Consider the following 27,205-nt stretch of genomic DNA (forward strand, 5'->3'; position numbering starts at 1 on the left):
GTCTCTATTAACACTTATTTTGGTAATCCACTAATATGTTGATTTGTTTGATCTCTTAATTATTTAATTAAAACAACAATGAACAGACATTTTTAAAATAAAAATATTAAATTATTATTAAATATAAAAATAAATGTATTAAATGTTTTTTATTTATTTATTTATTTATTTATTTATTTAATAAATAGTGCAAGCAAATTATAAATGTTCCAAAAATGTCTGAATGTTCATTTCCAGGCAGTAGGGGGCAGAGTAGCTCTTGGCTTGAGTGATTTGAACAGCTGTGCGGCTGGCGTGACGGTTGACCATCTGAATGAAAGGGAAGGTTAGATTGAAATGTGTTGGTGAATAAAAGAGGGCGCCGGATTGACTGCCGGATCCTTTAAACCCCGGAGGACTGGCAACAGCCCGGTGGGACCACCAACCGCCTGCGTACTTTCAAAACACACACAATCCATTCCTATTCACCGCCAGAGTGAAACAGCAGCCAATCAGAAATCACCAATGTAAAATATTCAAAGGCAAATGAGGCTTCAAAATCAATATAGTGTAAATCAGCATCAATATAAATTAGCATCATTGAGCAAACGGAACAGGCAGAAATATGGCCTGCTCTTGAAAGGCGACGAAACATCCATCAGCTGTTTACAAATGTTGTTTATGGAAATCGGTCAGTAATACTGGCATTTAGCCATAATGAAAAAAATATATATATTAAAACAAATGGCTATACTGCTCAATCCAAACCACTGATGATGATAAATCAATGGATCAATGGTGGATCCGTAACTCAGTGGTGTCAGATGTTCTTGGAACACATTCACAGGTGATGTGATTAACTACACCTGTGCACTGAAAAACATGATGTATGTGGTAATAAATTAATGTAATACACTAAATCAATCTGAGTAAAGCTCTGCCTCTCGGTGACACCCTGGCTTCTACAGGACTATAACGCCTATAATGACATGCTAAACAGATATAAAGAAAACAGCACCAGTGACCACATCAAGAATTTGATGACACTGAATCGCTGGGTGATTCTCACAAAGAAATGTTCAGCTCATTAAAAAATCATAAAATATATTATATGTTACATAAAGAAAAGAATGCTACTATTTTGTCTATATGTAATTACGCATACGTTTTCCAATAATAGTAATGTGGTTTGGAGATTATCAGTTGGTCCTTTTATTGTTATGACTGTTTAGAGGACAAATGCACACAATGAAATGATTACAGTCAGAAGTTCGACAAACAGCTATTATATTGAATAATATATTCAAAATATTAGACTAATTTGCATTTTTGACCCAATGTTGCAAGTAAATTCATCATTCAATCATCATCATCATCATCATCATCATCATCGTCATTCTCAAATGAATCAATATTTATATAAAAAAAGGTTGAATGAATGATTCAATGACTCACTAATAAAGACAGTCACTTGTCGCCACCTACTGGCAAAGGTCTGTATTCATATAGTAACATTGTTTTTTTATCGTTTAAACCAGGGGTGCCCAACCCTGCTCCTGGCGATCGACTGTCCTGCAAAGTTTAGCTCCAACCCTAATAAAACACACCTGTCTTTAATTTTAAAGGGAAACTGGAGACTTTAATTAGTAGCTTCAGGTGTGTTTGATTAGGATTGGAGCTAAACTTTGCAGGACAGTCGATTGCCAGGAGCAGGGTTGGGCACCCCTGGTTTAAACTATTTAAATAATTCAAAGAACTGGAAAACAATATCTAAAATAAATGCTCTGTACTTCCAGAGCAACTAATCACTGTTCTCTCCAGGATTGGGTAGGATTGATCAATAATATATACCGTATTTTCACACTTTTTTTCATAGTTTGGCAGGTCCTGCGACTCATAGTCAGGTGCGACTTATTTATCAAAATTAATTTGACATGAACCAAGAGAAATTAACTAAGAGACATGAACCAGGAGAAAACATTACCGTCCACAGACACCAGAGTGCGCTCTATCCTGCTCAATGCTCCTGTAGTCTACCACTGAGCAGCGTAGAGCGCCCTCTCATGGCTGTAGACGGTAATGTTTTCTCTTGGTTCTTGGTTCTAAATAAATGCGGCTTATAGTCCAGTGCGACTTATATAAGTTTTTTTCCTCATCGTGACGTATTTTTGGACTGATGAGACTTATACTCAGGTGCAAAGCAAAGGGTCGACAGTATGAGAAAATATATCCCTACTGTCATTAACTTGAACTTCTCAGCACTGATTTCTCTTTTGATTGTCCACATGTTCCAGTGCTGTCTTGAGTCTGTCCATTCCAGTCATTCAGTCTATGCTAGTTCATTTCTGATGATTTGGTTCTTTTCTATTTTTGGCCTATTCAACTCCCAATGTCTCAGTGATCCCCAAGCTACTCTAGGGTTTGTAAATGTGTTTAACTTTGATATGAATTTGATGAGCAGCGCGGTTATGAAACTGATGTTGGCTGGTTGTTAGTAGATTATTAAATTTCAGGACAGCAGTCCAGAGCGGAACGCTTCCCAGCCTGAGATAATGGCTTTAACGTGATTAAATCTACTGCGGATTTCACATTCTTGATTTAAGATGCAGTTTTCAGTAAAATAACCTCAAAAACTCAAGACAAATTAGCCATAGCACATCTGTCTTTTCTGTAGTGTGTTCACAGTCTGTCATTTACCCGTCGCCCCTCAAGCACACAATGGGAGTGAGTGTGTCTGTAAGATTAAAGCTAACAGCAGAATAGGGCTGCTCTCTGATGAATCACCCACCTCCTCTGAGGATTACAGCCGTCTAACAGAAGACACTCACACACCTCGATGCTAAACCCACTGCCACTCACAGTCACACTCCACACACTACATCTCCAAACTGAATTTGACACTTTCTGAAGATCCACATTGCTAGGGTGGTTGCTTCATGATCCAAGTCAAAAGAGTTCACCCACTAGATTCTGTGATATCGTATCCCATAGCCCCAGGAAACAGGAAAATCCAATTCTTTTCAATGAACTGGTTCTTTCGGACAGTTTGTTTCAATTCACTATTTGGTAATCATGCAATGATGTAACGGCTTTTACAGATATGTTATGAAAGCAACCAACAATGACATGAAACGTGTTAGTTTTAAGCATATAAAATTAATTAACTAGTCTTCATCAGCTCCACGAGAAACCATAAAAACGTTCATTTGGCCCTTTCATTCACGTGCATTTCATTCATCCTAGGATATGTGACGAGTGACTGTCAGGCGTCTGAAAGTGATTTTCGGTTGAGAAACTTGTAGATCTGTGCTGCTCGAGACATGGGCTGTTTGAGACGCTTCAGTGAACCGGTTTATCTAGTTCCAACCCGATCTCACGGCAATTCGTACATTTTTCACAAGGTGGCTTATTCGTATGAATTCGTATGAGCACACTCGTACAAATTCATACGATTGTCGCCAAATTGAACGTATTTTACGAGTTGCACAATTCGTATGAATTTGTACGAATGACCTACACCTAACCCTACCCCTAAACCGAACCGTCACTGGGGTTTAGACAAATCGTATAAAATCGTACAAGTGAGGTCGTACAAATTTGTACGAATAAGCCAACCTCGTAAAATACGTACGAATTGGCCGTGAGATAGCGTTGTCTAGTTCACTAAACATAAATAGTTCAAAAGAAGGATTTGTTCATGAACCAGGAAGACCGGTTGCCTGAGACTCTGGATTATGGGTGATACTACTGTAATAATGTTTAATTTCTTGCACATGCCGATCATTTTGCATCGTAAGATCTCAATATATCATCAGGAGCCAAGGGTATTAATTTTGTGTTGCTTGTATATGTTTTTTGACTCAGCCATTGACTTGCATTTAATGAATCCCCAAGGAGCACGGTCTCTGAGTAAAGAAAGTCACCTACATCTTGCATGGCCTGAGAGTGAGTAACAGCGAATCTTTTGGTGTGGTTCTGACTGGTGGATGTTTCTCTGCAGAAGCATGGGTAATGTCGTTTTTCACCAGAAATATGGCTCATTAATTTAAAATAATTTAATTAATGTGACTGGTGGCTTCAACAAAAGCATACAGCATGGATTATCTACCTTGTAGCTCACAATGGATCAGTTTTTAACATTTATGTTATCCGTAAGAATAAATTCCACTGTGAAGAAAATGATTTTTTCTTCTGTAGCCCAGCTTTTGTGTGGCGTGGAATAATAGCAACATTACATCAAAACACATGACTAAGCTCTAAAACCAACAAAGAACAACATGGCTTTCATAGAAAACCAGTGCCATTTTTTCAGGAGACAGCCAACTGTGAAGAAATAATGTCACAAAAAAAAAAAAAATCAAACTGTGAGAAGTAATTTGGCAAGGGGTGCAAAAACGCAGCGGAGCACTATAAAGGATTCTGCTGTATACAGTAAGTGCAGCTGAAGCCATCTGTAACCTCTGGCCTCAAAACACACCGGTGTCAGCGCCTGATCGACAGTGATATACAACTCCCACTGTTCTCTGTGCACTTACAGCACTTAAAGGGTTCATGTCACGAGAAATAGATGTTCTTTCTTTGACCTTTTGAAATAAAAGAGTTCATGTGCTATGAATACATAATGCAACTTTCACACTCAAACTCAAAACCCAGTTCAGAAACTGCATTTACTGAAACTTCATGCCAAAAAATTTTTAAAATTAAATAAATAACTCAAGAAGTAGTTAAGGACTGTAGCCAGAAATGCCGACCAAGAAAGAAATGAGCGCATACATTGCTTTCAATACAAAGATCTGATGAGGTTTGAAAGGTTTGAAAGATTGAAAATCCTACATAGTGATGCTTTTTTCATTGGACAGGTTTGGGTATTATTTATTCTCTCTAAAAGTGCCAACGCTAGCTAGAACGGCTAAACACCCCTTTAAAGTTGAGACTTATCTCGAGTGAAAGAAGAAGCAAACTCTCTCAGCCGGTATCAGCAGTGATTGGAGGTTTGCTGGGGCATTTAATCACTGCATGATAATTACCGAAAATGACTTCAGATCAAGAATTTCTGCTTAATGACACTTACAAAAATATCTCAAGCAAGACCGATGACGACAATGAAAAGAAAAACAAAGCAATAGACTGCCAAACAGAACAGAAAAGATAACGCTCATGGAAGACGGTGAGGGGGAATAGAAGAAGAAGCATACATTTCTATTAGAAAAGAAGAATTCGCAATGTCAGGCAGCTAACGGAGAAAAAAAAAGCACAGAAAGCTGAATGATTGAGTACGAGAGGACTCTTCAGCCTTGGTGAGGTCTTTGCTCCTAAACACACGTCTGCAGTAGTTTGTCAGCGGACAGAACAGAGTTTTACCGCTGGCTGAGAAAAGAAAGCAACAAACGGGAAAAGGCGATCAATCAATAAGTTCCGTGCGACTCTCTGGCCTCCTCTGAGCTCAAGCTCTTTGCACGCCCCTCGTGACAGTGATGAATAAGCGCTGCACTGAAGTGCTTTACAGCTCCCCAATGTTTGTCTCATCAACATCACGCCAGCGCCTGAGCAACTGCCCGTCCCGTTTCACCTCCCTCTGCCTGGTACCAGCCACAGAATTAACACTCACCGGGGGCCAAAGGCTGGTAATAATAGCTTTGACAAAGAAATAAATAAAGGATGATGTAAGCTGGTAATTAACACAATATAGATCCCAATAAGGTGACACAAGACTCCTGAGAACCCTCTAGGGGGTCATTTTGTGATAGTAACTAGCTGGCCAAACATTTTTCCCACCATCACATAGCTGCTTAAACAATTAAATAAACACATGAACATTAAGTACTGATTTTAGGATTTAGTTATTGAATTATATACATATATATATCAATGATGTGCGGGATGATCCAAAATGAGCGGCTGCCTGCAGTCACCCGTGGTTACAAATCATCCAAATATATTTTTAATGATATTCTGGTGGCAGTCGGTCGGATCTTTTGAAAACACCAGTTTATTACTAAACAATTAAATGTCCCCTTGCATATTTTCGAACCAGCAGGCCGTTCTGGATTGAGCAAGCGACCCCATGGAATGAGCGAGAGGATCGGGATATTCAGAAATGCTCCCTACCACTCGCGAGCTCTGATCAGAACAAACCCGAACCTCACTGTCTGCTGAACAGAAACACCAAAATAGACATATCCAGACTAGACTGTTTTAGAACACATTTATTAACGATATTTTATAATTCTTGACAAAATTAGAATATAGAATTATTATTTTTTTTTTTGGACTATTTCCTACTTCTATGGCCCAATGACGCTACGATGAGCATTTACTGGATTTAAAAAATGCGGGTCAGGAAGCGAGTCGGTTACAATATTTTCTTTTTCTTTTTTTGCGGTCCGAGTTGCGGGCGGGTTAGTTGAAAACATTGGTCGGGTGTGGGTTATTAATACATTGACCCGCGCATCAATGATTTATATTTCTTTCTTTTTTTATAGCTGCACAACTTCACATAATTACACATTTCTCTCCCAGTCATGAAAGAACTGAATCAAATTGTTAAAGTGTTTAAGTGTTTTAACTTTTGCCATAGTATATGATTTGTCATAAGACATTTATTCTGAAGGCAGATCTTTTTTTTATTTAAAATTTTATTTATTTTATTTAAAACATTTTTTATTTAATTTAATTTAATTTTATTTTATTTGCTCCACAGTAGTGGCATATTTATCTTGTTACATCATGAAAGGACTCACATGGAATAAGACACAATGATCTGGTATGTATACCAAAGAGGACTAGATAACAAGAATCAAATAACATACAAGAATCATGTTGCTTGCTTTTCAGACTAATGAAAAACATTTCCATTAAAAATATACTATATACAGGGATGCACAGATGCAAATGCGTGGCCAAAACAGAAAAAAAAAAAAAGTGCTGGGGAAATAAGTTCAGAGTTTGATGAAACTTTCATTTTGGACCACATCTGGTCCTCCCACTGGATTGTGTCACAGGTCGGGGGGCCAAGCTGGACTGCACCCACCCCTGAAACCCAGGATCACCTCGGGGAGCGTACCAGAAGAACCAGACGGACGAGAGTATAAAAAAATGAACAAGGTTTTATTTGATTAAAAGCAATTTAAAAGTTCAGTGTTCCTTCCGTGTCTCCCGACCAGAAGGGAGCCAGACCTCGGACGCCGGGAAGGCGTGGAGTCGTCGGCAGTTTGTGCCTGTACGGGGCCAGCAAGAGCCAGGGTAGTCTGTCACCCGTCCCGGAGTGAGGGGGGGTATCCGGGTAAGTAGAGCTCGTGGATGTTTCGGTCGAGACCGGGAAAAGGAATAATTCTCGTGTCCACCTCCTTCTACAGGGACATCACATGCAGCATTCGGCCCAGAGAATCCTGTGGTCTGCACAGCGGGGTAAGTAATCAACAGTAAGTATGTGTCCTTGAATAAGTAATGGGGCTTACGGCTAGGAGATGCTTCGGTTAAGACCGGGAAAGGAATAATTCGTGTGTCCACCTCTTTCTACAGGGGCATCACATACAGCATTCGGCCCAGAGGATCTTGCGATCTGCACAGCAGAGTAGGTAATCAACAGCAAGTATGCGTTCTTGAATAAGTAGTGGGGCTTACGGCTGGGAGAGGCTTCGGTTAAGACCGGGAAAGGAATAATTCGTGTGTCCACCTCTTTCTACAGGGACATCACATGCAGCATTCGGCCCAGAGGATCCTGCGATCTGCACAGCAGAGTAGGTAATCAACAGCAAGTATGCGTTCTTGAATAAGTAGTGGGGCTTACGGCTGGGAGAGGCTTCGGTTGTGACCGGGAAAGGAATAATTCTTGTGTCCACCTCTTTTCATAGGGACATCACATGCGGCATTCGGCCCAGAGGATCCTGCGATCTGCACAGCAGGGTAAGTAATCAACAGCAAGTATGTGTTCTTGAATAAGTAGTGGGGCTTACGGCTGGGAGATGCTTCGGTTAAGACCGGGAAGGGAATAATTCTTGTGTCCACCTCCTTTCATAGGGACATCACATGCGGCGTTCGGCCCAGAGGATCCTGCGATCTACACAGCGGGGTAAGTAATCAACAGCATGTATGTGTTCTTGAATAAGCAATGGGGCTTACGGCTGGGAGATGCTTCAGTTGAGTGCCTGGGTGTGGATTACGGTGACGGTGGTGGGCTCTCGGGGTGGTGAGCGTCCGGCATTAACTCTATATATCTTCCCCACACTCTGTAACTTCACTTCAAACGATTTATTGTGCAAACACACTACTTCAGACACGGCACACCCACTCTTAGTGCAAATAGAGCCAGCACTCACCCAACGATGACTCCGTCCACTTCACAACGTTATCAGTCCCAGTCCAGATGTATACAATTGATCGAAATCCCAGATCAGGTCTCTTAACTTCCCTCCGATAGCGATGGCGCGGTCTGGTCTTCACTTGCTTTCCAGAACTCACACTCTTTCTGTCCTGAATATCTCCACTCGATCGCGGATATATCTGTTGCACAGCCAGATAGCCGAAACCCCACAATAGTCCTCAAACACCTCCACACGCCAGCCCAAACGTCCCAGGAATTCACCTCTCCTAGGGGAACATATCCAAAGAGAAGAACCACACACGGGGGCAAGCCAACCAGGAAGAATAGCCGGGAGAACGAACGACCAAAAAAGAATCCACAACCCTCCTCATGGTCTCTGCACTTCTCTTTTTATGTGGTTACCCCGCCTCCATAATCCTCTCACAGATCGCCACATCAAACTCCCCACACCAGATGTCAATCTGTCATTAGCGTTGTTATTGCGACATCGGGCGCAACCCGGAAGTGGACCGGTGTTACCGCGACACCGTCCCGAGGGGAACACAAAATTCCGGCGGGACTTAGTTCCGCTTCCCTTTCGTCACCCCGTGACATACCCCCCTGCCAAACCGTTCTAGTCCCTAGAACGCCTTCCAGTCGCCTATTCTCCATAGCATGCCGGGGGCCGACCTCGGCTCTCCCTCTGGGACCGTCGTGGTGGCGAGACAGGGTCGATGTCCGCAGGCATATCCATCGGGTCTCTGGGGGCCATTTCTGCGGGGACATTTCCCCGTTCTCCTGGGATCACGGCCCATCCTGCTATCCACGGGGCTACAGCTTCAGGCTCCTTTGGCGCCTCCTCTACGGGGCTGGGATAGTTCGGACAGGGGCGGATCATGTTCCGATGGACCACTCTAGCGGGCCCGGCTTTTCCTTCGGGCCGAATTGTATATACTGGCTGTCCAGGCCGCTGCTGGCCCTCGACCACGTATGGTGCATTCTCCCATCGGTCACTGAGCTTCCCCTTCCCTTGTCGCCGGTTGTCCCTTACCAGGACCCTTTCTCCTGGGAGAAGGGGGGCTTCCCGAGCCGTCCGGTCGTACAGCCTCTTGTTTTTCTTCCCAGCCGCTCGGATCCGTCCCGAGACTTGCTCGTATGCAAAATGGAGGCGTTGGTGGTGGCGCCTTACCCATTCAGTTACGTTCCCCTCCTCCTCGGTTGCTGCCGTCCCCAGCAATAAGTCGGTAGGCATCCGCACATGCCTGCCAAACATCAAATAAGTGGGGGCGTAGCCCGTGGTACTGTGCGTACTATTATTGTAGGCCTGAACCAGATTTGGTAGCGCACTCACCCAGTCGCTCTGATGTTCTTGGTCTAGCGTGCCGAGTAAGTTCAATAGGGTCTGATTGAACCGCTCGCATCCGCCATTTCCCTGGGGGTGGTAAGTAGTGGTATGGGTCTTGGTGCAGCCGTACACTTTACACAGCTCTCTGATTACCCGAGACTCGAAGTTTGGCCCTTGGTCCGAGTGTAGGAACTCGGGGCAACCGAACGGCTGGAAGACAGCTCTCCACAGAGCAGTGGCGGTGGTGTTCGCCGTCTGGTCCAAAGTAGGAATGGCCCAGGAGTACTTGGTGAACAAGTCGGTAATGACAAGGATGTTCTGATAGCGGTCTGCCGGCCGACCCAAAGTCAAGAAGTCCATTGCGACTATGTGGAGAGGAGCCTTTGCCTGGATGGGGACCATCGGTGCTCGTGCCTCCTTCCTGGCTTTGAACAAGGTGCAACGAGGACAGGCCTGAACGAAGGTACGTACCGTTGCTTCTAGGTTGGGCCAGTAGAAGTGTCGCCTCAAGAGAGAGACCGTTTTCTCGTGCCCTTGGTGGCCCAGCTGATCATGGTACGCTATCAAGAGCTCTTGTACTTGGCCTTCGGGGACAACGATCTGTCGGAGTTCCTCGTCCAGCCCCGGATCTCGGACAGACCTACAGAGTACTCCCTCCTTCACCTGTAGTCTGGCCCATTGTCCCAACAGCTTCCTTCCTGTTCCCCCTTGGGCCCGTTGTTCGGCCAACGTCGGTTTTCGGCCCCGTTCCAGCCATCGCATCAAGCCACTGATCTCCCTGTCGGCCTGCTGTCGCTCTTTCCAGCGGCAGGGGTCCCATCCCCAACTCACAGGCATCCCCTCATGTTGAGTCCCCGGCGCCTCCACAATGCCCACCATATACTCCTCTCCTTCGGGGTCTGGTGTGGGTTCCGGTGGGTCCCTCGGACCTTGAGCTTCCGGGAGTCGGGACAGGGCGTCAGCGTTGGTGTTCTCCCGTCCTGGCCGGTATCGGAGCTGGTAGTTGTAATTGGCCAACTGGGCCACCCAGCGCTGTTCCACTGCCCCCAACTTCGCCGTCTGTAGATGTACTAGGGGGTTGTTATCAGTTACTACCGTCACCTGGGCACCCCACAAGTAATCTTTAAACTTTTCGCTGAGTGCCCATTTCAGCGCCAGCAGTTCCAACTTGAAGGAGCTGTAATTGGCGTCGTTCCTCTCTGCTGGATGAAGGCTCCGGCTTGCGTAGGCTACGACCCGCTCTACACCGTCCTGTTGCTGGGCCAACACGGCCCCCAAACCCAGGTTGCTAGCGTCCGTGTATAGGACAAAGGGCTTGGAGAAGTCAGCATACGCCAGAATCGGCGCCTGCAGCAACTCGTCTTTCAGTCGCCGGAACGCAGCCTCACACTCGGGGCTCCATAGGATAGCCGGCGATCCGCGACCTCGGGGGCGTCCTGTCCCAGCCAGCAACTGATTTAGGGGCTTTGCGATCTTGGAGAAGTCCTTGATAAAGCGGCGGTAGTACCCCACGAAGCCCAGGAATGACCGGACCTGCTTCACCGTCTGCGGGGCAGCCCACTCTCGCACCGCCGACACCTTCTCCGGGTCGACCGAAACTCCCGCCGCGCCCACACAGTGTCCCAAGAATTTGACCTCCCGCCGTAACAGATGGCATTTGTCCGGCTGGAGCTTCAGCCCATATTTCTCCATGGCCCCGAAGACCTGCTCAAGGTGTTGTAAGTGGGAGTCGAAATCTGGGGAATAGACAATCACATCGTCCAGGTATACCAAGGCGGACTCCATCAACTGACCTCCCAGGCACCGCTGCATCAGCCTCTGGAAGGTGGCAGGAGCGTTGCAGAGGCCGAAGGGCATCCGGTCCCACTCAAAGAGACCGAACGGGGTGGTAAAGGCGGTCTTCTCCCGGTCGGCCTTGGCCACTTGTACCTGCCAGTAACCACTTGCCAAGTCCAGCGTGGAGTACCATGCCGAGCGTGTTAAGCCAGCCAGGGAGTCCTCGATCCGGGGTAGGGGGAACGCGTCCTTCCTAGTGACCAGGTTCAGCTTGCGGTAGTCGACGCAAAACCTCCATGCGCCAGTCTTCTTCTGTACCAACACGATGGGAGCTGCCCACGGGCTGCTGCTCTCTCTAACAACCCCTCGATTGAGCATACCTTCCAGCAGTGTGCGGACCTCCGTGTACAGGGTAGGTGGGACGGGTCGGTACCTTTCTCTACTGGGCTCTGCATCTCCGGTGGGGATCCGATGTTGCACGACGTTGGTGCAGCCGTAGTCCTCTTCGTGTGCCGAGAAGACATGTTGCCACTTGCTCAGCAGGTCTCGCAGCTTCCTGGTCTGTGTCGGTCCCAGCTCCTCCCCTTGCAGGGAACTTCCCTTCAAGTGGCCGGGCACCTCCTCCCCTAGACTCTGGGGCGACGAGCTCGCTTGGGTAAGGGCCACTTCCACCACCGCGGGGTGTACTTGGCGAAAGCTCACGTCCTAGTCCTCCCGCACCTGATGGGATTCTACCGGCGTTACCTTGACCAGCCGCTGATGTTTATGTAGGTGCACAACATGGGGCGTCCCGTTCCGAACTCTCACCGGGATCCGTCCTCTTCGTGCCACGGCCAAACCTCTGGCGACTTCTACCTGCTGGCCATCCCAGTGGGGCTCCACCAACACCCATTCCTCCACTCCCACGTCCCGCTGGAGGACTCGCACCCATACTAGGGCCTCGCTGTTCGCTGGCACGGACAGGGCATAACGGCACGCTACCCGACCTGTCCCTTCGCGGCCTTGCCGGGCCCGGGACATCTGGATCCGTCTGCAGTCAGCGGCGACACGTTCCCATTCCTGTTGCTCGGCCAGCGAGATCCCTCGAGCGGGCGTTGCCCGAAACAATTCTTCCCAACATGCAGATAATACATTCATACCTAGCAAGGCCCGGTGACTCCCCAGACAGTGGTCCTTTACGATGATCACTCCCTTCTGGGGCACGATCACTCCGTGGATCTCCAAGTCCGTCAGCCTGTAGCCAATGTAGGGGATGTCCAGACCATTTGCTCCTTTCAGGGAGAGCCAGGGAGCCTCCGTCCCATGCATCCTCTGATCTCCAAACAGCTCTTGCGACAGGCTCTCCGCGAATAGGGTCACCTGGGATCCGGTGTCGACGAGACAGGGCACCTTCACACCACACACCTGGACCTCCACCACTGGGCTATGCCCGACCAGCCTGTCCTTGGAGCCTGCTCCGATGGGTGGGTCATCTAAGGGGGTCCCGACCACACGACCCACTGTGGCCGGTCGACCTAAAAACCCCCCTCCGAACCTCTTCGAGGACCACACTGTCGGCTGCAATGGCCTGGTTGGCCACAGCGGTTGCAGATAGGTCGTCCTTGCTCGTCCCATTCAAACTGGGGCCGGTTGGGCCGGTTAGGTCGCCTCCCTGCGTCCCTGTTCCCGTCCGAGTACACCCGGTCCCGCGAGATGGGCCTCACCTCTGGCCTGGTAGCCCCAGAACGCAGCTCGTCCACGAGCGTCTTGGTTAGCTCCGCCATCTGCTCCCGGACATCCTTTAGGAGTTCGAGCTTCAGAGTCTGTTTCCACTCTGCCATGTCGGGGACAGCCACTGCAGAGCTACTTACGGCCGCACACACAGGGGGTTCTTGCACCTCAACCTGATCGTTCTCCAATGCCACCGCTTCCTTCTTTAGGTCTTCGAAGGTGAGTTCCGGCTCCCTTCTGAATTGGACTCTAAGTCCCTGGCGTACCGGGCCTTCCCTTAGCCCCAACAGGAATTGGTCCCTCAACAGAGTCTCGCTATCTCCGAGACCATGGTCTGGGCGTCCCTGCAGCCTGGTAACTCGCTCCCGTAGTTGGAGGGCGAAAGCTCTGACGGATTGGCGGGGGCCCTGCTTGCTGCTGAAGAACTGGGCCCGGAGAACCGCAGTTGGAGTGGCGTCACCATACCTTTCCGTCAGGAATCTGAACACAGACTGGGCGGTGGTTCGGACAGCTTCGGGGGCGGCTTGGACTTCCCGCCGCGCTTCCCCGTCAAGGGAGTTGAGGGCAAACTGTAGCTGTTGGGTCGCGCTCAGTCCCTGTAGCCCGGCCAGATATTCGATCTGAGCCCGCCATTCGGAGAGGCGCACCTCTGACTCATTTCCTCCATATTTCTGGACCCAGGGGTTTCCCATGAACACTGGCATGACTCGGGGTGGGGCCCCCAGTGCCTCGTCGTCGGCCATCTGAGAATCCCTGGTCGCTCAACCCGAGGTGAAACCCTGCCGACTACGCCAAATCTGTCACAGGTCGGGGGGCCAAGCTGGACTGCACCCACCCCTGAAACCCAGGATCACCTCGGGGAGCGTACCAGAAGAACCAGACGGACGAGAGTATAAAAAAATGAACAAGGTTTTATTTGATTAAAAGCAATTTAAAAGTTCAGTGTTCCTTCCGTGTCTCCCGACCAGAACGGAGCCAGACCTCGGACGCCGGGAAGGCGTGGAGTCGTCGGCAGTTTGTGCCTGTACGGGGCCAGCAAGAGCCAGGGTAGTCTGTCACCCGTCCCGGAGTGAGGGGGGGTATCCGGGTAAGTAGAGCTCGTGGATGTTTCGGTCGAGACCGGGAAAAGGAATAATTCTCGTGTCCACCTCCTTCTACAGGGACATCACATGCAGCATTCGGCCCAGAGAATCCTGTGGTCTGCACAGCGGGGTAAGTAATCAACAGTAAGTATGTGTCCTTGAATAAGTAATGGGGCTTACGGCTAGGAGATGCTTCGGTTAAGACCGGGAAAGGAATAATTCGTGTGTCCACCTCTTTCTACAGGGGCATCACATACAGCATTCGGCCCAGAGGATCTTGCGATCTGCACAGCAGAGTAAGTAATCAACAGCAAGTATGCGTTCTTGAATAAGTAGTGGGGCTTACGGCTGGGAGAGGCTTCGGTTAAGACCGGGAAAGGAATAATTCGTGTGTCCACCTCTTTCTACAGGGACATCACATGCAGCATTCGGCCCAGAGGATCCTGCGATCTGCACAGCAGAGTAGGTAATCAACAGCAAGTATGCGTTCTTGAATAAGTAGTGGGGCTTACGGCTGGGAGAGGCTTCGGTTGTGACCGGGAAAGGAATAATTCTTGTGTCCACCTCTTTTCATAGGGACATCACATGCGGCATTCGGCCCAGAGGATCCTGCGATCTGCACAGCAGGGTAAGTAATCAACAGCAAGTATGTGTTCTTGAATAAGTAGTGGGGCTTACGGCTGGGAGATGCTTCGGTTAAGACCGGGAAGGGAATAATTCTTGTGTCCACCTCCTTTCATAGGGACATCACATGCGGCGTTCGGCCCAGAGGATCCTGCGATCTACACAGCGGGGTAAGTAATCAACAGCATGTATGTGTTCTTGAATAAGCAATGGGGCTTACGGCTGGGAGATGCTTCAGTTGAGTGCCTGGGTGTGGATTACGGTGACGGTGGTGGGCTCTCGGGGTGGTGAGCGTCCGGCATTAACTCTATATATCTTCCCCACACTCTGTAACTTCACTTCAAACGATTTATTGTGCAAACACACCACTTCAGACACGGCACACCCACTCTTAGTGCAAATAGAGCCAGCACTCACCCAACGATGACTCCGTCCACTTCACAACGTTATCAGTCCCAGTCCAGATGTATACAATTGATCGAAATCCCAGATCAGGTCTCTTAACTTCCCTCCGATAGCGATGGCGCGGTCTGGTCTTCACTTGCTTTCCAGAACTCACACTCTTTCTGTCCTGAATATCTCCACTCGATCGCGGATATATCTGTTGCACAGCCAGATAGCCGAAACCCCACAATAGTCCTCAAACACCTCCACACGCCAGCCCAAACGTCCCAGGAATTCACCTCTCCTAGGGGAACATATCCAAAGAGAAGAACCACACACGGGGGCAAGCCAACCAGGAAGAATAGCCGGGAGAACGAACGACCAAAAAAGAATCCACAACCCTCCTCATGGTCTCTGCACTTCTCTTTTTATGTGGTTACTCCGCCTCCATAATCCTCTCACAGATCGCCACATCAAACTCCCCACACCAGATGTCAATCTGCCATTAGCGTTGTTATTGCGACATCGGGCGCAACCCGGAAGTGGACCGGTGTTACCGCGACACCGTCCCGAGGGGAACACAAAATTCCGGCGGGACTTAGTTCCGCTTCCCTTTCGTCACCCCGTGACAATTGCTCTTTATCCTGAACATTTAGTCCCCGTCATGTTTTCATTCTGGTTCTTTGGTCAGCGCAGCTTTGCCAGTCATTTATCTTCTCTTACTCATCTTTGAGACTACAGGTGTGCATGAAGACGTCTGATTAACGCCAGCTTCATTTTCTTTGAATGTACATCCCATCACTATCATTTGAAAACAAATGTAGACGTCACTGATAAAGCCTTCTGCTTCTGAGTTATCATAATAAGACCGTGTTCTGTGCTGCTGAAGCCTGTTATCTCGACAGCTCTTACACTAGAGATCATTTCAAGGTTCATGTCTGACACTATTATAGCCCTTCAATCATCTTTATCAGAACTAAACGCTCTTATTGGGTTAAAACACACTATGCAGCTACATAAACTAAAATATATCATGCATCCATTAACAAAGTCCATGTTCATGTTTTAGGAGTGATTGAAATATAGGTTTTCTTAAAGTGTGTGGCTAAATGTACTGACAATGTAAATAATCAAAGGTAAACTAAAATATACTTTAATGGCATTTTTTAAGTGTATGCATTTAAAATATATGTGATAATGTTTCAATTAAGTACATTTTTATGATTAAACATTCAGAAAAGACTGAAACATCTTCTCTGTCAGTGTGAGTTTATGCACTCACTTTCTTTGTTTCACACAAGAAAGTAAACATACAAGTTCACACACACACACATATAACCTGTGGGCAGCAGCATAAGCATCAGTGTCACAGGTCTACACGGAGTCATGGACCGATCCTGAGGAATTACCAAGACAGGCAGAGAATGTGCTCGGCTCTTCACTCTGTATTACTGTCAATGGCTCTTCATTTGTGAAGCGAATCCGGCTCAGAGATCAGAGCTCTGCTCTAAAACCGCTCTCCACTGTCCACAGAGACATCCAACACAAAGGAAAGCTCATAAGTGACTGATTTGGAGCACTGTAAATGATCAGAAAACCCTCAAACCTCACAAATAATGCTCCTCGTGTCAGATCTGACTCGCAACTGACTCCAACACAGTCACATGTTAGCATGTTGCTAAGCTAACGATGTGATAATAAGCAGTTCATACTAGGAGAGGATACCCTTGTGACAGAAGTGTGTTTAATTGCATTCAGTGTGCACGTGTAGTGTACTGTATTTATGCAAAACATAGCCTAATATTAATGAAATAAAAGCTCATCTAAGATAAAAATGTCATGATTACTTTGTAATAAAGACAAATGAAATATTTTATACATATATATATATATATATATATATATATATATATATATATATATATATATATATAGTATATGAAATCATAACGTGTTAATAATATGTTGTCATGCTTTAAAGAAGTGTGTTAGCTAACATACTAAAGCACATGCTTTCTTGATCATAAATTTAAATTTGTAATGTTATATGATATTAAATTAAATGTACATATAATGTAAATGTACTAAATTAAAGCTTCATCATTGCAAATGTGTAATTACAAATATATTTTAATACATGGCATACAAGAATCAATAGAAATTACATTAAATTATGCTTTAGTTGGCCAGAACTGTCAGCATTTTATCAGTACTTTAACCATATTTCAAAGAACTTCAAAGAAGTTACTAAAATAGTCTATTTTGTAGACAAACTTGTGCAATTTGTGTCTGTAGTTTGAAGTTTTTTAAGTTTTAAATCAGTACATTGTTTAGAGCATTAACAATAATGTAAAAAAAAAAGTGACACACATAGGACACATCTCAAAAGTCAGCAACATTTAAAGGCCAAGCGACTCAGGAAGAGTAGCGTTTCAATGTTTTTAAGTCATCTATTTCACGTCCGATACACTGAAGTTCACCATGAAAGTGAAGCGCGTGATCCAGATACAATTGTCTGACAAGTGCACTTGCACGGCGGTGCGTTGAAGTGTCCGAGCCTTGTGCAAGCGGTTAAGGCTCTGAAGTACTGCATTACATTGCCTCCACTTTTCCAATTAATTATCCGGCTGTTTGGGAAATGAGCACGAGGGCACCGCAGGGTTTCTGACTGAGAGCCCACGCGCCCAGAAATAGAGTAATGAAGCCAGCGGAGTGATAGAGAAGATGGAGTTTTGTCCAAGTGAAGAGCAGAAATAGTCCCCGCGTGCTTTATTCAAAGACGTTTGTGGGTGTAGTGTTGGTTTTCCACTTTCAACCATCTTAGGAGAATTACGTAAACATGATCAGATTTAATTAACTGGCTTTCCCTCGCTCACAGCTTTGATGAAGTGTTTGTGGTTCGGTTTGAGAGAGACACGGAGACCGAATTTCACCATCCAGTCTTTATCACGGCAAAAGCGTTAGCTTGGGGTCTTAGCTTGGTGTAACCATTAACCTGAGGGAGGATATTTCCCAAAGGTCAGCTGATTCCAGGACTTAATGATATGAGTTACTCTTATCAAACAGGGGATGAGTTATTTGCTCAGTGTTTGCTTCCAACTTGCTTCACAGAAGTCTTTATATAATATTGTTTATGGTTACTATGGCCGACACAATTAATACAGATGGTTGTATCTTCTCAAAGGCCACAAACCTGGTGGTCTCCAAACTATAGATAAAACTGAAACTCCCTCTTCAGTGGAAAAAGTCCTTTCTGTGTATTCAGGTTAAAACGTCACATCACATCACACCTTGAAGGGTGTTCAGGAGCGCACCATCTGTCTCCATGAGAATATAAAAATGTCTTTGAAAGCTTCTGTAATGTGTTTTGGAACCGCGACAGTTTGGGGAATCCTATGACCTCTGAAGCTTTTGAGGGTCATGCAGACAGCGCACATATGAGCTAAGCCAGCTAATAAACATGAGAGAGCTGGACGAATAAAAGAGAAGCCTTCCAGTAAGAGACCGCTGGACTCAAAGAGATGAGTGTGTATTCTTTCAGGACTGAAATGTGTCCGTCCCCTTGTTATTTTGTCAGAGGGGCTTTCATTAAAACCACAAACATTGACTTTGGAAAAGAGTAATGGCTTTGAGACAGAGTGTGGCATGTGAGCGTTCTCGGGACGGGGGGTGGGGGGGGGGGGGTCAATAGGAGATTTTCATTATCTCATCCTCCCTGCAAGGTTTACTGTTTGGAGAGCAAACTACATCCCGCGGCTTGAGCTGTACACACAGAACAATAAGAGCGTTTGTTTACTTTGAGGAAAAGACCAGTCTGACATCCCCTTCTCTGCAAGTGTCTCTTTCATCCTCCCGATATTTATATTCCTGCGCTGATGCCGTTTCCCAGCATCCTTATCATCATCTCATGTCAGGGCTTCGGCCAGCCCTGCCTGCAGCAGACGTTTCCTTATACATCCAACTTTATTTCAGGAAAGAGAGCCAGGCGATGAGGAGAGAAACCTCCCTATACTAGCTCCCTTGTTAGACCTCATGGGAACACATGATAGGTAAAAATTGATAGCCTGAGTGCACTGTAAGTCACTTTGGATAAAAGACTCGGCTAAATGCATACATTTAATTTAATTTTATTTATTTATGACTCACCCACTATCCATTTAAGCTTGCACAGAAGTCACTTCTTGCTCATTGCAGTGAAGTCGGCCGTACATTGTTAAGTGTGAGCTCACCTTTAGTGCTGAAAGCAGTCAACTCAATGTTTTTGTACATGTTCTGGTGATCAGTGCAGCAGTAAGTCATCAAATGATATATTTAAATAGATTTTGATGTGCCGTGTAAACAAATGCACTTTCTGCATTTGAGTGCAATAATCAACCATTATGGATTATATGAGAGCATTTATTCTCTTTAAAGTAAATAGTCTGGATATTTTGGACTATTTAATTCAAATGCTTACCAATTACTGCAATAAGCAACATATTTTGTTTTACTAAATGCATACATCATATTTACAATTAAAAAATTTTTTTTAACTTGATTAAATAAATCTAAAATAAATAATAATAATAATAACTTTAGACATCAATCTCATGATCTTGATCTCATTTGACAATGGTCTTGATTTTGTAATTCTGTTTTCACAAATAAGCAAAATGTTAAACACACAAACACAAAAGAAAGTAAACAGTGTAAGTGCACTCAGTAACCTGTGAATCATATTTTTATGATGACATGAATATGTCATAGTGACCACCACATTAACTCTATTTCCACTTCTCAGGCATGTTACCAGTGAAATAATAAGCACTTGTTACTTTGGAATGGAACAAATATTTTCTGCATGATGCACTATTTATTTCTTTAGTGTGATTTCTGTACAAGCAAGCATGTTGATTTGTTGATCACTATACAAACTTTAAAAAGGAACAGTTTTATACTCTCCAAAAATATCTGGAAAATGTGAAGGACAAAATGAAAATCACTTGGACATATTCAAAAGATAAACTGTCAAATATGACAGTTTTTCAGAAATGATGTTCTTTTTAAAAGCAATAAAGTGACCTTGACAATCATTTTGAAATTCAAGCGTGACCTGCTCATTAAATTAAATTTCCTTTTCATTAAGGGTAAGCCAACTGGCCCGTCTAAAAAAAAACTGTTTTTTATTGTTTAAATTTTTTTTGCATCTATGAACAGTGCTAAGAAGTGCTGAAAATGATTTTCTCTGCCTCTCTTTAAACCCGTCTTATTGATCAGGCACAGACGCTCTCCTAATATCACCCCACTGACCCCCGCTAGAGTCTCCGTGTTCGACATCAATCAGGTTCACGTATGCTGGGATATTCCAGTATTGCAAAAAGTGTATTCTTTTCAGCTTGTTTACTTGCGTCAGGGACATATAAATGTCCACCTACACACAAATCCGAACAAATCACGCCGCAGTTGTTAGCAGATAAACAGCAATCACGGCCGGACAAAAGGGGTGATAATTGCAGCCGAGTCCATCAAAACTCATATCAATGGCATCTGAGTGAGTCTTATCAGCAGAAAGATTTCAGTGTATCTGATAATTGCAGAAACAAAGCCTCTTTTGTGTTTTAATTGGGCTGCTGTGTGGGTCTGGGAAGAGGCTCAATCAGGAGGCCATCGAGGGACTCGTCCTACGTGCTGTCAGCCATGAAACAGCCAGATTCAATCGCCTTCTCTGCTGCTAAGACTAAGGGTGGGCTGAAATTGTACTTTTTTCCCCCCGCGTATGAAAGGCTCCAAAGAGAGAATTGATCTTCAGTGAAATAACTTTGGCAGCTAGAGATGGAATTGCAGGGAACAGGGTTTTTATGAAAAAGGCTTCTTGCCTTCACGGGTGTCAACAGACATTAGTGCTAATGCTGGGGAATATGATGGAGAGAAACACTGATATCAGCTGGCCATAAACATTTCGTTTTTATCATATGTGTCTGAAGTGCACTCAGAAACATTTCAATGAGGTCTAATTGTCATTAATTACAGCTGCTGGGCCCAAATGTCCCATGTTATTTGGCTTGTTTTTAAAGATAAACTACACCTCAAAACTGTGCCTATGATGCCTCATATAAAAAAAAACCTTTGAAAATTAAATATTTATGTGAAGAAATATGATCTTATGAGCTTCTTGTACAACATTACAAACGGTTGATCTAAAACGGCGACTGTGCATTAACAGCTGTCACAAATGTTGGTAGGAAAATAAGGGCTCTGAACTTATTTCCCCAGCACTTTTTTTTTTTTCTGTTTTGGCCATGCATTTGCATCTGTGCATCCCTGTATATAGTATATTTTTAATGGAAATGTTATTTCTCCATGTATTATAGACCCACATAATATTGTAGTATTTCTGATCAGGCATTGAAAACACATCCTAAAAAAAGCTCTTTCAGTCAATGGAATTGCTTTGGGCTTGAAGCAGGATATGATTTGACAGGGCCATCAGATTTGGCTTGGCACCAGTTCATTTATTTATTCTATTACTGGGTATGAAAATCAAAAACAACATCTAACCTTCCATCACTGTCTCTAAACAATTACTAACAGAACACTTTCCTCTGAGCAGTTTAATTTGTCATTTAGGGGAATCAACTTTCTTTTGAATTGGGAGAAGTGTGCTTTATTAAGCATAACAGACATAACAAACACAGCACGCACACGCACCCAGACACACGTGCAGTCGCTGATGAAAATGGCAATGCATTCTGAAGCTTTAATCACCGACTGTGACATTGCACAGAAAGACTAAAATGAGACATGTCAGCTGGACTCACAACTCAGCTCCATAGCCTTTATGTTCTTGACACTTCACTGGGGAAATGACAATTGCTCACTGTAATTTCAGAAATTGCACAGCAATAAAAATATGCTTAAGGTCGCTCGAGCTTGTCACAATTCGAAGACGTTCACAAATCATTGATTATGCATTACTGTTGTTTGTTCCCTGTGTGGCTCTTTCTGTGATGACAGACCATTTAATGATAGCCTCTTCCTGTAAAAATGCAAATGTCATTTTTGGTCAGGAGAAGAAAAAAAACAGTTATTTATAACACAGCATGTTTGTTTCTTCAGTTTGCATTATGTTATTTTGACTGATCTTGCATTGCCCTAGCTATGACTGTCTATGACTACTAGCATAAAGTCTGGCCCACTTAACAGGCAATTCATTCTGTTTATTCTATTAAAACATGTAAAAAACATGTGAAAAAAGATACTGAGAAAGTTTTGTGTGTGTGTGCGTGCAATATACATTAGATGATCAAAAGCCAGGAAAAGAAGGTAACACTTTAGTATAGGGTCCAATGCACACTAATAACTAGTTTCTTATTAGCATGTCTATCATTAACATATTGGCTGTTTATTAGTGCTTATAAAGTACATATAATGCATGACATCCATTATCCTACTCAATAGTTAATGGTTAGTTAATAGTGAGAATTGGACCCTAAAATAAAGTGTGACCGAAAAAAGAATGATCATTTATCATCACTCTGAAGTCAATGGGCTATTTGAAAGCGTTTTTGGTGAAATGCCTGAAATATGGTATATGGTTACCAAAAGCTCACGATTTTATTCTATGACGTAAAATACACCTTAATAATTTTTGAATGCATGATTTTTCTTGAGAATGGCAGTGCTTAACAAGTGACTACAGAAGCTGTCATGTCCTTTAAACATCCGGTAAACTCATTTTAACTCACCTTCTCACTAGTTGTTGTTGCTTAAAAAAATAAAATAAAATAAAGACTGTGTTGTCAGAGGCTGGTGTCATTTGTTTATAACCTACACTTAGCGTTTTACTTCTAGCTGTTGTATTTATGGAATCAAACTTCATTAGTTGTGTTTAATTATGAAGAATTCTTTAATGAAGTAAATGTGTAAGAAACAAACTTTTTGTCGCTTTTGTCTGCAGTAATCCAAAAGCCAATGGAAAAATCCAATTGAGTTTTTATCAAGGGAAACCAGGGTGCTGTGAACTTCTTGGCTTACACCGCAGCACTCAGTGCACCATGGGTGGTCTAACCTGATGATACTGCCTCCAACTCTTCAAATACCCACTCATATGTTCTGGGAAGCTGTCTGGTGTCAGTGTGACTGACTCACTGTGGCTTAAAAGGTGACTTTTGGTTCATTATTCAAATGACCGTCCATTTTATCAAGACTTGCACTAATGGCAGTGAACAGCCCATCATTATCACATGCACCTGCTCACCTGGATATCAATTATCCTGACAAGACCAGTCATCTTTGTTCTGATGTCAGTCCAGCCCTCGCTGTCTGTCTCTCGCTCAGATCCCCTCCAGAAACACCCACCGCAGCTCAGAAGCAGAATCAATGTTTCTAGAGACCTTCATTCCAGCTTATATGTCTCCTTCATGGTTTAGCAGGCAAACAGAGTTCAGATTGTTTGCCTGCGGAGGGTAAACCATGCATCGGCACACTCTGTGCTTTATAAACAACCACAAAACTTTCCAGCACCTCAGGGCGAGGCGGTAATGACTTCAGAGGCTCTCCAATAGATGTCTGAGTATTTCTCAAAGACGTCCAAATGAACCAAATCCACACATTCCTTCATTATCTGCTGATTATTGTACTGCTGTTGCCCAGGGCCATGAGTGAGAGCTAATTCTGCTTCAAAAATGGAGTCAAAATGTAGTTTTGTGCTACCTTTAAAGGAACAGTTTCCTCAGGAAATGTGTCACCAGAATGAATGCTTCTGCATTTTTAAACATGCCACTTCATGATCAGTCATATAACGCGAACCAGTAATGTTTGGTGTCAGTACTGTCAAATCTAGTTTGGCTGAACATGAGCAAATGTGATTGTTGAGCTCAGGCAGAGGGGAAAACTATTGGTGGAAGGCCATTTTTCAAATAAAGCTGTCATGTGTGTTTCCAAGTACTCTTTCAGCTCTGCGGTTGAGCGTTACAGTAACTTCATCCATCCTGAACTCCAAAACCTCCAAAGACATCCTCAAACTCTCACAATGCCCCAGGCCTTCAGTTTAATTAGGATTTATTTAAGCCGGTCTGATACACCATGTCGTCTTAGAGAAGTTAGTGCTGCACTTTTCTTTTTTTTTTTTTTCTTCGACGTCTGACAAGCAAACGGCATCTCTTCCCTCTCCTCGACTTTCAAGCTCAAGCTGAGATGTCAGAAATGTTGTCCTTCTTGAAAACATGACCTTCTTCTTGATGTTCTCCTTCTTGGAACTGGGAGAATGAATGGAGAGCAATGGAGTTGGGAGGTGGATGGGATAAACACTACACTGGATTTCTGAAACACAAATGGGATTCTCACTGGTCAGTGGTGGCCTTCGTCAGAGTTTTTGGTAGCAAAAGTCATTTTTGGAAACCCTTGTGCTTTTCTTTTTTTTTGTCCTTGAAAGTTTAGTCCTATGGAGCCACTAAAGGGACATGATGATGGGAGAAAAAAAACATATGTCAATTCTTTCCCATTCCCTCGCAAAAAGTTAGTGTTACTCTGGAAAAATAATTGCATACTCCTCGTAGGAGTTTTATGTACTCCAACGGTTTTGATGGAAATAATACGAGGTGATATAACACATCGCTTCTTAGGCAAACACAACAGTTCAGTTTTCTCTTGCAAGCGCATTGAAAAATAGAGATTTCATATTATTTAAATGCAATGCTTCTCTGGGGTACACAAAAGTTTCCAAGTGAATGCAAAAGCATCAACATAAAAAATCACCATGGGCTCCATGCAGAAATCCACAGATCTGCAAGGTTATTAGAAATCAAATACCTTCAAGAAAAAGGTCTTTAGACTAACTCGCTGCAACTCAATATCAAATGAAAGTTTTACTTTTATAATTTCTACCGTTTAAGTCTTTTCTGCTTTTGTGTTAAGTAAGATTTAGACATAGTTAATATCGTGGGCTTAGTTAATTTTGAAAAATGTTCCAAATCAAGCTCATTTTGCAACTTGTTGGACCTGAAAGCAGTAATCCAAAGTTTGTGGCAGCAGTTAAACTGAAAGTGCCAGAACAAATGTTTGTCAAATGTTCCGGCGGAGCTCATGAGATTCCACAGCATGACACCAAACAGGTGAAGGTTTTCTCATTCTGATGCAGGAACCAACTGCCATTAAAGCTTATTACCTCTGCCTCTTGTTTCAATAATATATTCAATCCATTTCTCTAATCAACACACTACAAAGCAGCATGAAGAGCATCAGAAAAGAGTGAAGCAACAAGCAGTTAGGCTGAAAGCTTGTCTTATTACACCTTGACATCAAAGACAGCAATGCTTCCCCGCATCAACACAAATGAGCATCTCAATCTCGTCAGGAAACAAGGGGAAAATTGGCCCGTGCTAATGTGCCATTTAAATGCAAAGAGCAAATTCTTCAGCACTAGCAAAGTTTTTTTTTTTTTGCTTGCTTTTTTTGCACCTGATCTTCAAAGACGGCTTGTCAAAGTTTTGGAGCTGAGCTGACATCTTCCTGCAGCAGGGGGCAGAGGGAAGATCATGGCACTGATCGTCTGTTTGAAGCCAGGCTCATTTAACTCAAGACCAGATACACTTCTGTAACACATCCAAAGCATGTCTAGTTTTAATGATCTGCTACTTTTTGGAGAGCAAAAACCTGAAGCATAAACAAAGAGGTGCTCTCAATAAACAGCATGTATTACTTCAGCTTCAATCAGTCTGTTTATATGCACAATTTTTCAGGGGCGTTCAATTCCTGGAGATCACTCAGGAGTTTATGTGCTGTATGCTAGCAGGTGTTCCTCCTTGAATGCCGTCTCCAACTTTATGAGTCATCAGAACACTGCGTCGCTCTTCATTAGCATAAAGTTGACTTAAAGATCACCAACATGCTGTCGCACGCGTCACTGGAAATCAGCAACACTTGCTGAAACTTGCCGAACACCAATTATAGGTTTCACTCAATAACTTTAATGTTTTGAGACACTTACATGTAGAAGCTCAAACTTGTTTGTCAAGCAAGCACGTCCATTTACCATATGTGATGTACTCTGTGTGTCATGTTTGGAATGACATGAGGGTGCGTAAATGATGAAAATGTTAAAATTGGATCAACTATCCCTTTACCTGATCAACCAGGTGCCAGGGGAGATATTCAAGGTGCATTTGCTGCTCCTTAATTGATCACTCAATCAAAAAATCTTCATCTCAAACGAAATATGAATACCATTAGTAATTAATATGCGAAACACAACAGAATTAATTACTGCACCTTTCAAGGCAACATGCAAAACCTTGAATTGAAGAGTGAGACTTTTCTCCAGGAATATCAGTATGCTACAGAGCATGTCTGTTCTGTTCCACCCGCATGACATCCGTCTACCTTTCCTCTCTCTCTCTCTCTCTCTGTTTCTCAGTTCTTCTTCTTCATTGACATGCTGAACATACCCCAGTATGGATCAATAATATTGAGCAAATAGCTCCCAATAAACTAAGCTGTTGTTTCAATTGGAGTGTCTTTAGCAGCTTTGATGGAATTTATCCCTCCAGAGAAGTGCAGTATTGGACGGCTACTCAAAGAAATTTCAACACAAAGTGCCACAGATTGTCTTCAAGCTTCTTATGTCAAGTTAACAACATTACCTGCAACTAGAATAGATCCAGGGTAGACGGTTTATATCACAGTGTGAGAAGTACTAGATCACAATAATGCTATATTAACTATATCAATATAATAGTTGTAATGTTAATAATATATAAAATAATTTTTTGGGTGGGAATGAATGTCTCTTCCACACTCATTACCACTTGAGCAAGACCCCTAAACCCTAATCCTGGACGATGGACATCATTTTTACTTTCCACCTAATATTATTTCCATAGAAAGCGAAAGGCAATTTTTTTTTTTTTAGGAGAATGCAAACATTTTGCGAGACAATGCAAAAGCTTTGAAACATTTATTTTCTCCCTCTCATTTCCTTTTACCAACACCATGTTCTTTTTAGTGTATTTTTTTTTTTTTATTTTT

The 27,205-nt window shown here is 44.0% G+C and overlaps 1 protein-coding gene and 2 long non-coding RNA genes across 14 annotated transcripts in view; 1 reads left to right on the top strand and 2 right to left on the bottom strand.

Annotated features, from left to right (window-relative positions):
* Positions 1-27,205, top strand: part of LOC127935833 (uncharacterized) — a 221,460-nt gene that overhangs the window by 152,699 nt on the left and 41,556 nt on the right. The gene's annotated exons all lie outside the window — the stretch shown is intronic.
* The window catches only part of LOC127935786 (receptor-type tyrosine-protein phosphatase U), a 263,677-nt gene that overhangs the window by 145,343 nt on the left and 91,129 nt on the right, over positions 1-27,205 (bottom strand). The gene's annotated exons all lie outside the window — the stretch shown is intronic.
* LOC127935825 (uncharacterized) lies at positions 7,071-15,775 on the bottom strand. 6 transcript variants are annotated; one of them, XR_008148175.1, is made up of 4 exons: positions 14,925-15,775; positions 14,593-14,810; positions 7,655-7,820; positions 7,071-7,488 (listed from the first exon to the last, which is right to left on the bottom strand). It is a non-coding gene; the product is annotated as an uncharacterized LOC127935825 (long non-coding RNA). The 6 variants fall into 6 exon arrangements; XR_008148174.1 differs by having other exon boundaries at positions 7,071-7,374; positions 7,489-7,872; positions 14,759-14,810; positions 14,925-15,774; XR_008148172.1 differs by having other exon boundaries at positions 7,071-7,374; positions 7,489-7,820; positions 14,925-15,774.

This window comes from Carassius gibelio, chromosome A19 (assembly GCF_023724105.1).
Source record: "Carassius gibelio isolate Cgi1373 ecotype wild population from Czech Republic chromosome A19, carGib1.2-hapl.c, whole genome shotgun sequence".
Lineage (NCBI taxonomy): Eukaryota > Metazoa > Chordata > Actinopteri > Cypriniformes > Cyprinidae > Carassius > Carassius gibelio.